The sequence below is a fragment of the Hemitrygon akajei genome, chromosome 9, assembly GCF_048418815.1.
Source record: "Hemitrygon akajei chromosome 9, sHemAka1.3, whole genome shotgun sequence".
Lineage (NCBI taxonomy): Eukaryota > Metazoa > Chordata > Chondrichthyes > Myliobatiformes > Dasyatidae > Hemitrygon > Hemitrygon akajei.
In genome coordinates, this window is record NC_133132.1 from 118,259,397 (window position 1) to 118,271,463 (window position 12,067).

Below are 12,067 nucleotides of genomic sequence, written 5' to 3' on the forward strand. Positions count from 1 at the left end.
TACTAGCATATGTCATGAAATTAGTTGTTTTGCAATAGCAGTACATTGCAATACATAGTAGTAAACACTATAAATTACAATAAGTATATATTAAGAAAAATAAATTAGTGTAAAAGAGAGGGGAGATAAATACTGAAAAAAATGTTCATGGGTTCATTGTCCATTCAGAAATCTGATGATGGAGGGGAAGAAGCTGTTCCTGAAATGTTGAGTATATGTCTTCAGGTTCCTGTACTACCTCCTTGATGGTAGCAGTGAGTAGAAGGCAGACCCTGGGTGATGTGGCTCCTTATTGGGATGCTGCCTTTTTGAGGCATTGCCTTTTGGAGGTGCCCGGATGCTGGGGAAGCTAGTGCCCATGATGAAGCTGGCATCCTGTGCAGTGGTCCCTCCATACAAGTTGGTGATGCAACCAGTCAGAATACTCTCCACGGTACATCTGTAGAAATTCCTGAGTGTCTTTGGTGACATAATAATTCTCCTCAAACTATGTGTTTTAGCCGGCTGGTGGCATAGTGGCATCAGCGCCGGATTTCGGAGCGAAGACTTCCGAGTTTGAATGCAGCGGCTCCCTTGCACACTTTCCATCTGTGCTGGGTTGAGTGTTGAGCTAGCAACACAGCCTCATAAAAACAAGAAAGCTTGCTGAAAAAAACGCCATTGTGACAGCGTGCCGATGACTCCACTTGGAGTTAAGGGCTTTCTTCTTCTATGTGCATTATTGTTGAAGTTGAGATTAATATGTTGCATTTTCCTGAGCTAATGTGTGCAAAATGTGTTTTGTGTGGCAAGATGAAGGGGTAAAACAGTGAATTAAAATTACATTTTAATGTCCTTCCGAAGGGTCTCTGCCTGAAGTGTCGACTGTACTTTTTTTCATAGATGCTGCTTGGCCTGCCGAGTTCCTTCAGCATTTTCCGTGTGTTGCTTGGATTTCCAGCATCTGCAGATGTTTCTCTTGTTTGGAATTAAAATTATTATTTTGATCCAGATGCATTGTTTTTAGTTGGCTTTACATTTCAGGAATGGAACGGACTGCAATCAAATCCTTGCACTAGGATAAATGTGGTATAGGGCACCCTTTCCATCACCCACTCACTGCTATTATGGTTAAAATATCTAAGTTTAGCTAGCATTGGCCAAGATAACATGCTGGACCTGTCATTGTCGTTTAAACTCGTAGGATGATGCTTGGAAGACTTGTACAGGATTTTCTTGCTTTACAAATATTTGATCCCACAATGTCTTGTTAGGGCTGGTTTTCATGACAACAATAGTTTGCCACTCTGTGCATAAGAATACATACAATAATACTGATTTTCCTGGACCTCCTTAGAATTGCGAATTTTTGTTTCACAAAATGTCTTTCGGGAGTGCAGTCCCTTTATGAATCAAGGGATCCCTGTATTCATCTACCTAAAATCAGTTTCTATTATTAGTTGATGGAATAATTAAGACTAAATACTTAATGTGTATTGTTTTGTCACAGTTAATTTGTTCAGTTGTTAAATTATGGGATACTAGCATTATTTAACAGAGTGAATTCAAGAATTGAATCTTTTTTTTAGTTGGTCATAAGAGTTTATCATTGTGAATGGGCATGAAGTGCCGTTCTATAAGGCATAAAACAAACTGCTGGGGAAATTCCACATGTCAGGTGGTTACTCTGACAAACAGCACATCTTGGGGATAAAGGTGGAAACTGGAGCAGCCAGAGAAAATCAGTGCAGGAGGAGAATATCCACACTCCAGCACTGGAGGAAGGACTGAACCCAGGCTGTTGAGAGGCAGCAGTATTACCTGCTGCAGTTAGTTTGTTAGCCTTGGTTAAAGAAATTTGATAAAAGAGGAAAAAAAGGAACTTCCATTTGCACTGTCCTAATGGAGGGCAAGAAATGTCATCTGTTTATTTCCCTCTGTGGATGCTACCTGACCTGCTGGGTTCCTCCAGCATTTTGTGTCTGTTGCTCAAGATTTCTAGCATCTGCAGAATGTTTTGTATTTGTACATCACCTCTTGATGTACAAAAATATTCTGAGTTGTTCACAGTATTATCAAGTGAAATTATACACTGTACACTTGCTAAACGAGGCCAAGTAGGTAAAACTTTGGAGGAAAGCAAGATAGACTGATGGTGAGGAAGGCTAAGATTTTGTGTCTTTAGGTGAAGACAGCAGGAGTCACCAGTGAAAGGAAAGTTAAATTCAGAGATGATCAGAAAGACTGATCTGGATGATTCCCATTATGGAAGAGATTTACACATGAATTTAAGAGAGGATTTGCAAAAAAAAGTGAATTTCAAAATTGGGCCTTTGTTTGCACAATGAGTAGGTGTGAGTAAATTTTTTTCATTCTTGAATCCTCTTTGTTCAGGTTTTGAATTTTATTTCTGAGTAGAATCATCCAAGTATTATATATTCTGTATTGGAATTTACAGTATAGCAGGGTTCCTTTCTGGAGAACTGTTGATAACCCAAAGAGTTCGCAAGGTGGAAATACGGCCATGAACTGCATTCCCACCCGGTAGAAAATGCCCCCAGCACCACATGAGATGGCAAATCTATTGTAATGGTCTGCCAAGTGTTCACTAGTATGTACAACCTTAGAGACTGATTTTTATTTTATCTATTATTTTTGTGCTTTTAGGGTTATCTGGTATACAAATGTGCTGTTTGTAAGCTAAGGATGATCTATAATGACTTTTAATCCTTACTGATTAATCGTAAATGTCGATGCAAAAATAATCCAGTATTTAGAGATTTTGCTTTCTATTCTATCAAAAATGTTTCATTTTCCACTTTAGTCATTAACTTTGAAAACAAACTGTATTAAGGTTAAATCCATTTTGGGTTGTATGTGTGTTTGGAATGTCACTGCAGTTTTGCATAGTAATGAGAATGGTCTTCAAATCTTTTGTATCTTTATTGATCTAGTTTTGCTGTTTATGATCAGTTTGCAGAGTGCAACTGTCAAGATCTCAGAAGCAACACAATCATAGACATTTAAACTTAAACATAAGTATTACGGTGCCTTGTAAAACTAATCAGCCCCAACTGTTCACATAAGTGAGTGTTGCAACTAGGGATTTTGATCAATTTAACTGAGAATTTTTATTTGTGAATCACATGCTCCTTTTTTTCCACAATAGAACCCAAAAACAGGGAATATTGTAAAGCATAAGAAACAAAAAATTCAAAAATTGAAATGCCAGCAGTTGAAAAGTATTCATCCTCTTTGCTCAGTACTTGGTTAAACCAGTCTCACAGCTATTATTAGCTTTGCACAACGTGATGGAGCAAGGTTTGCCCATTCCTCCATGCAAAATTGCTTGATCTGTGCTAAGTTAATTGGGGAGTGGCAGTGGACAACAATCTTAAGGTCTTGCCAGAGATATTCGATCTGGTTAAGGTCAGGACTCTGACTGGGCCACTCAAGGACATCAGTTTTTTTTTTACTTGAGGCCACTTCATAGTTGCTCAGGCATATGCTTTGTGGTGTTGTCCTGCTGAAAGACAAACATCCTCCCCAGTTTTAAGCTTTCTGGCAGAGGCGAGCAGGTTTTTATCCAGGATCTCTCTGGATTTTGCAGCATGCAGCTTCCCATCAATCCTGACCTGATTTCCAGTCCTTCTGCTGAAAAGCATTCCCATAGAATGATGCTACATGCACTATACAGTAGGGATAGTGGCTGATGTGCTGTATTAGATTTTTGCCACATATACTGCCAGTGTTGAGGACAAAATGTCTCATCTGCTCACAAGACCTTCTTCTGCACCTTTACAGTATCTTTGAGAGATGTTTTGCAAAGTCCTTTCGGGCAAGGATATGCTTTTTTTTAAGCCAGGGCTTCTTCCTTGCCACTCTTCCATAAATACCCTTTTTGTGCAATGCCTTAGGGATTCTGGAGCCATGAACTTCATTTCCAGTTGCAACCACTGATTTCTGCAGCTAACCAAGAGTGACTGTTGGCTTCACAGTAGTACCCTCTCTTACAAAGGCTATTTTTCTGTAGCAACTAAGTTTAGAGGGGCGGTCTGACTTAGGCATTGTGGTTATGGTTTCATATATTATCTACTTTTTCATGGTGGACTGCACTGACCTCTGAGGGATGTTTATTGCCTTTGGGATGGTCTTGTGCCCTTTCCCAGATTTGTGCTTCTCTTTTATCATTACCCTGACTTGTCTGGAATGCTCTTTTGTCTTCATTTTCATTTGGTCTGTTGAAAATCGACCATACTGTTGGATGAGGGAGATATGTGAATTAGTTGGAAACAGGTGATCTTCCAATTTTCTGCATCAACAAATTGGGCCAGTTGGTAAGGTCATATACAGTAGATCATATATGTCAAACTCAAGGCCCGCGGGCCAAATCCGGCCCGCGATGGAATTATCTTTGGCCCGCGAGATAATATCTAATTACTATTAAAGCTGGCCCCAGTAATCGAAGTGCCTATGGCGTATGATATGGCTAATGCTGAGTTTATTCAGGTACCAGGTTTTCAGGGTTTTTAGTGTTTATTCGGCAGTCTTGCTCGGCAGTCTTCTTCATAAGAAACGGAATTTGTAAAGTGAAACACTTAGTAGTTATAGCAGAGACTGAGACACATGAGAGCAGGCTGAAAAAACGGAGGCAACGAAAGCTGCGTTCGCACGCGTCCGACTGATCCGGCCCGCATGAAGCTGCATTTTGCTCAATCCGGCCCGTGACCTAAAATGAGTTTGACACCCCTGCAGTAGATAGATAGATGCTTTATTTATCCCAAATGAATTTACAGTGTCACAGAAGTGCAGATGTACAGATATACAAATATTAAAAGAGAAGAAAAAAAAAGAATTAAAAAAAGTTGCCTCAAACAGTCTAGTAGGAAGGGGGGGGGTCATCATTTACCCGATAAGGTGTTGACTCATTATAGAGCCTAATGGTCGAGGGTAAGAATGATCTCCTCATATAGCACTCTTTGGAGCAGCGCAGTTGTCTTAGTCTATTACTAAAAGTGCTCCTCTGTTCTGCCAAGGTGGCATGCAGAGGATGAGAAACATTGTTCAGAATTGCCAGGGTTTTCTGTAGGATCCTTTGTTCTACCACAGCCTCCAGAGTGTCTAGTTTGACTCCTGTAACAGAGCCAGCCTTTCTAATCAGTCTATTGAGCCTGTTGGCATCACCTGTGTTGATGCCATTGCCTCAGTACACCACTGCATAGGAGATTGTACTGGCAACAACAGACTGGTAGAACATGTGAAGGAGAAAGCTGCATATTCCAGAGGACTTCAGTCTCCTTAAGAAGTAGAGGTGACTCTGGCCTGTCTTGTAAACGGCCTTTTTATACTGGTGCTCCACACAGTCTGTCATCCAGGCGCACCTCCAGGTACTTTAGATCCTCACCACATCCACGTGCTCACCATCAATAGTAACAGGGAGCAATTTAGTCTTCCTAAAGTCCATAACTGTCTCCTTTGTCTTACTGATGTTGAGCTGCAGATGATTCAGCTTGCACTATTTGAGAAAGTCCTCCACTAGGGCTCTGTATTGATCCTCTCATCCTCCTCTTTACACTTGAGGAAAGTAATTTCAAAGGGGATGAATATTTTTTCTGTTTCATAATTTTGGTTTTTAATTTTTCGTCAATAGTTGACAGGTTTTGGAATTTTTCATTTGATTTAACAAGATGCACAGTGTTTTCTAGATTAGCTCAAAAATCTTACTTCAATATATTTTAAATTTAGAAAACAAGACAGTAAAATGTGAAAATAGTTGTGGGGGCTGAACACCTTTTCAAGGCACTATATAGTTGGGCACAAATAAGACTGAATTCCTTTCTTGATCAATTTTTCTTAGGAATAATTTGCCAGTGAAGTGGATAACGTAAAAGCTGCATTTGTGGTTTTATCTTTCTTCTATTAGAGAGGAAACCACATGAGCTGCAGGGAAGAATTGAAGTAATTGGTAGGGTATTGCAATCAGCCTTGTTCATATATTATTAATTCCTAGGCTGAATATTGCATTGCCGATTGGTACAATATTAATGATCTGCTTTATTTGTTTTGTCTTTGGACATTGTGTTGTCTTCAGAGGCAATGATTTTCAAGGAGTGGCTTGAATTAATGCAATTTAAGGAGTTGCCATTTTCATATGGTTTGAAAATCAAAATGAATTTTATGTACTATATACGTTCTAATTTTATTTTAGATTCTGGGAAACCTTGGTCTATGTATAATCATGCAGTTATCCAGGTTTATTGAAAGGCTTCTCATAATGAAGAGGTTGTTATAACTTGTCCTGACATCCAGTAAGCATGGTTGCACAAAAATAATAGCTTCAGTGGTATATGAAACGGGGAATGTGCTGTTTAAATAATTGTTGTTAGAGCTGTTTATTTCTTTTAATTAATATACAACTTTTTCATAATCATGATTTTATTTGTCTGACATGAAAATGTTTCAATTTCACAATTGCCATAATTCCAATCAAATTTGCAAATTGCAACAAAACACAGTGTCAAATTGTAGTGGAGATTGTGTAATGATATAAAGAGAGTTGCATTCATCTGCTAAAGATGCTTTTTGAGATGCAAATACTAATTTTTAGAAGTTCTTCAGTGTAATGGTACTCTGGGGCTTATGCTATATTTATTTTTAGCATAATTTATTTATAATTTATTTTTAACAAGTTTCAACAGTGTTGTAGAACAGTCTTTCACTTTGGAATAGTATTTCAAGTTCCCCGATATGACTTGTCTAAAATATTGAGTAATCAGTATAGGTACTTGCCAATCCTGTGAGGATCCCTACAGAGAGTCAGAACTTGCTGAAAAATAATAACGTATTACTGACTGGCACAGTAATTAATGCACAGATGAAGAGAGCTATTGTGAATTTATAAAATCTTCATGATTCAAAAGTATCTTGCCGTTAGCCTCCAAATTATTTTTAGAACCTGCTGAATTTGCACATTAATTATCCATTAAACTCACCAGAAATTTGAGCTTGGTTGTTAATGCCTAAATTTCTGCAGTGATCTTAATGGGCAATTAATGTGCATTAAAAAGGAGCACATCATGACTCAAAAAGGAGTAGTTTGCAAAGTTCAATACCATAGTTTTTAGCTATATTTAATTTTCTGTATTATTTTGTTACATAATTTGCCTCTCCTTCATCCTCCCCCATATAAGATAAAACTTTATTTAACCTGATGAAAATTATTGAACTTCTCATCTTTTGTTGATTAGAGGCTTGAATGGCCTAATTCCGATGTTGGTTAATACTTAAGTTCTATAACTGTGATGGAAGATTTGTAATTGTGGGTGTAATGTTGCCAAATTAAACAATCTTTTGACTTGAAGCAAGTTTTTTTTTTAATATATGAGAAACCTTACAAATCTATTTCTTATTTATGCAGTGTTTGGGCCACTGAGGAGCATCGGGTTAAGGATCTTCACCCTGGAAAAAATAGGCAATTGGGCAAGTATAAATTTACTGTTATGTTTACATAAATTAAATTTTAATATAAGGGATGGTAGAAAGGTGCTAGAGAAAATAAAAAATGGAATTTGGAAGAAATTATCTTCAGAGAGGGAGATTCAATCTAAATATGGTTGTGCTCATTTAATTGTATTATTTAGCCAGTCAACTTCTGTGATTTAGTTTTTCACCTCCAGGAACTTCATCATGCGTTCACTTACTTTGGTGTCCATTTGCCTCTGAATTAATTAGTCTTTCTTGATCTTGAGATTATAATTGCACAATCCTGAGCAACCAGTTGGCCAGTCTTTGTCAAACTTTTTTTGATGTTAATTTCATAGACTGTCTCTTCATTTTTAAAGCTTTTCATACACAACAGGCTTTGCCATGTCTAGTACAATATTTCAGTATATTTTAGTGCTGTTTTATCACTTGTTCTATTCCCATCCTCTTCCTGGTAACAGATCTACCATTGAATAATTAAATTCTGTTCTTGCCTTCTTTGTGCTTTTTGTTAATTCCTTCCCAACATTCTCCATATTGCAACACTAGTGAATCTGCAGATGCTGGAAATAAATAAATAAACACAAAATGCTGGCAGAACTCAGCAGGCCAGACAGCATCTATGGGAGGAGGTAGTGACGACGAAGGGTTTCGGTCTGAAACGTCGTCACTACGTCCTCCTGTAGATGCTGTCTGGCCTGCTGAGTTCTGCCAGCATTTTGTGTTTTTAATTTATTCTCCATATTCCATCTTGCTGTTAAGAGACTGTCTTTATGAGGAGGATATAAATAATGAAGAACGATTGCTGACATTCTGTAATGATCTTTGAGCCCATGCATAGTGATGTGGAGTGGAGTGGGCAGTGTAAACTGTAACAATTAATCATATGTCTCTACACAACGTTGTCCAAATTGAAATGACAATTCTTGACGGCAGGTCTTGTTGGCTGCTGAATACCGATGCTCAATATCGTGAAAAGGGATTGCTATATTAAGTGCTTTCTGGAATAATTTGTGGTGAGGTATTCCATTTAATAATGAGCATTTGAAAAGTTCTTTGCTTTCTACCTGTTTAAGGTCAAATCAATCTGATCATAATACTAATTGAGAAATTTCTCTAAATGAATATAGGTTGAGCACCCCTTATCCAAAATGCTTGGAGCCAGAAGTGTTTTGGATTTTGGATTTTTTTTTTGGATTTTGGAATATTTACCTATATAATGAGATAGCTTAGGGATGGGACCAAAATCTAAACACAACATACATTTGCAATACATATGCAGCTTATAAATATACTCTGAATGTAGTTTCATACAATATTTTGATAATTTTATGGATGAAACAGTGTGTACATTGAACCATCTGAAAGGTGAGATATCACTACCTCAGTTTTCCAGGTGGACAGTCAGTGGCTGTTTGGCATCGCCATCATTTCTGACTCTGAATTTGTGCTACCAGTAAGCAGGTCTTTGTCTTGCACTTAGTCATCACACGTGCACTTAACAGGAAAAAAAAATTACATTCCTTTCATATAATATATAGTATTCATTTCAAGAGGTCTGGAATACAAGCGCAGGTATGTGATGCTGAGGCTTTATAAGGCACTAGTGAGGTCTCACCTTGACTGTTGTGAACAGTTTTGGGCTCCTCATCTAAGAAAAGATGTGCTGGCATTGGAGAGGGTTCAGTGGAAGTTCACAAGGGTGATTCTGGGTATGAAAAGGTTATTATACAAGAAACGTTTGATAGCTCTGGGTCTGTACTTGCTGGAATTTAGAAGGATCGGGGGAATCTCATTGAAACTTTTCAAATGTTGAAAGGCCTAGAAAGAGTAGATGTGGAAAGGATGTTTCTCATGGTGGGGAAGTCTAGGACAAGGGGGCACAGCCTCAGGATAGAGGGATGCCTTTTCTAAACAGAGATGGGGAGAAATTTCTTTAGCCAGAGGGTGGGGAATTTGTGGAATTTGTTACTGCAGGCAACTGTAGAGGCCAGATAGTTGAGTGTATATAAGGCAGAGCTTGAAAGGTTCTTGATTGGACATGACATCAAAGGTTATGGGAAGAAGGCTGGGGAGTGGAGCTGACGAGGGGGAAGAAAGGATCAGCAATGATTGAATGGTAGAGCAGACTCGATGGGCCAAATGGTCTAATTCTGCTCCTATGTCTTATGGTCTTGTATTGAAAGTATAATGTGTGCTGGGTAACAAAAACAGCACAGCAGTATCACAAGACTACCTGAATCAGCTGTTGAAGAACAAGCAATGGCAGGCATTCAATCTCCACCTAGGATGTCGTATTTTGATTAAAAGGTTACTGTACATTCTATTTGTATTTTACTTTTTTAGGTTTTATGTAAGGTGTAAAAACAAAAGATTTCAATGAAAACTGGGAAAAGAAGTCAGTGTTTTATTTTTAATGCAAAAATGACGCTGGTCATGTTACACTCAAACATGGGATTGTAGGTGGGGTTGAAATTCAGATTTCATGCAAAAATATGTTTTGTAGTTACAAAAAACTATGATCTTTGCTTATCAAAGAAGATAAATGTAGCACCAAACACTACACCTACATCAGGTCTGAGAAACTTGAGCGAGACGGTACATCATTGTTGACATCGTTCTGCGGAGGAACACCAAAACAGTTGACGGACCTGGAAGCGTATGCTCTTGGGATGTGGAGGCACTGTGCTGAATGACCTTTTAAATGTTTCTTTCAGTATCATCTGTCTCATTAACAAGGGTTTTTGTCGTAGCAATCTTTCTTTGATTTTATAAACTGATTTCTGTTCTGTTGTGAATGCATGTTGCTCTAGCCCTTCAGTTTTTATGCTGCTTTGTGATCAGCAGATGCTTTATCACTACAAATCTTTAAAAATGTAATGCTGAGCCATGCCCTTAAATTTCTGCAACTAGCCTGATGAATATTCAATTCTCAGTTCATTGTGATAGATCTTTGCTTGTTTCATGATTGCATTCTGTTAAGTGGCATACGTTTACACCGTTGACAAATCCACTGTTACAGTACACAACTGAGATCTTTGTTTTTCGCTTTATGCAGTGTTTTTCTATTTTTCATTAACTTCTTACTTTCAGCATGGAACTTTGACAGTTGGTCTTTCTGTTTCTTTAGGTCATAGATGGTGGTCGTTGCAGCACCATTCTCCTCAGTCAGTCCGTCTTCCACTCTGTCTTTTTGTGTCTTCTCACTTGCCTATTACCTCCCCCAGGGTCTCCTCCTCTTTCCCTTTCTCCCATGGTCCACTCTCCTCTCATATTGGATTCCTTCCTCCTCAGACCTTTGTCTTTCCTATCCACCTGGTTTCACCTAAAACCTTTGAGCTATCCTCCTTCCCCTCCCCCCACTTCATTATTCAGGTGTCTTTCCCCTTCCTTTCCAATCCCAAAGAGGGGTCTATCCTGAAATGTCAACTGTTTATTCATTTCCACAGATGCTGTCATACCCACTGAGTTCCTACAGGGTTTCATGCATTCCTCTGTCAGATGCCTCACACTTCCATCGCTGTCAAGCTTTTCCAACAACTTGACTTTGTGTTATACAGTTGCAAGAAAGAGTTTGTGAACCCTTAAAATTATCTATTTTTTCCAATAATTATTTATAAAATGTGGTCTGAACTTCAACTGAGTCACAGTAATAGACAAACACTATCTGTCTAAACTAATAACACACAAACGTTTGTACTTTTCATGTCTTTATTGAACTCATTGTTTAGTTACTCACAATCTGGGCTGGAAAAGGTATGTTAACCCTTGTATTTAATGACTGGTAGAACCTCCTTTAACAGCAATAACCTCCACTAAATGTTTCCTCTAGCTGCTGATCAGATATGCACTATGGAGAGGAGGAATTTTAGACCATTGCTCCATACAAAATTGTTTCGGTTCATCAGTATTTCTGGGAAATCTTGCATGAACAGCCCTCTTCAGGCCATGCCAGAGCATCTCAATTGGGTTAAGGTCTGGACTTTAACTTGGCCATTCCAAAACACAAAATTTCTTCTTTTTAAACCATTCTGTTGTTGATTTACTCTTGTGTTTTAGATCATTGTCTAGTTGCATCATTCAGCTATTAAGCTTCAGGTGACAGACCACTACCCTAGCATTCTCCTGTAAAATGTCTTCATACAATTTTTGGATTCATTGTTCCCTCAACGATTACAAACTGTCTAGGCCCTAAGGCAGCAAAACAGTCAAGCATCCCCAAACCAAGATGTTTCTTCCACCATGCTTCATAGCTAGTTTGAGGTTTTGGTGTTGGTGTGCAGTGCCCTTTTTCCTTCCGATGTAAAGGTGTGCATTTATGCCAAAATAGTCAACTTCAGTCTCATCTGTCCACAGAACATTATCCCAGAAACATTGTGGATCATCCAGGTGGTCTTTTGCAAACTTGAGATGTGCAGCAATGAATTTTTTGGAGAGCAGTGGTTCCTCTGTGGTGTCCTTTCATGAACACCATTCTTGTTCAGTGTTTTTCTTATGGCAGACACTTTAGCGAGTTCTAGAGATTTCTGCAGGTCTTCTGTTGTTACTGTTGGATTCTTTTTCACCTCCTCCAGTGTTCATTGATTGGAAGACCTGCCTCCAAATG

General features: G+C 38.5%; 1 protein-coding gene across 5 annotated transcripts in view; it reads left to right on the plus strand.

Moving 5' to 3' along the window:
• Positions 1-12,067, plus strand: part of LOC140733475 (kinase D-interacting substrate of 220 kDa-like) — a 93,103-nt gene that overhangs the window by 2,236 nt on the left and 78,800 nt on the right. For all 5 annotated transcript variants that reach the window (XM_073056864.1, XM_073056869.1, XM_073056866.1 and 2 more), the window contains exon 2: positions 7,397-7,458. The gene's annotated coding sequence lies outside the window, so the exon portion shown is untranslated. The remainder of the gene's footprint in view (positions 1-7,396; positions 7,459-12,067) is intronic.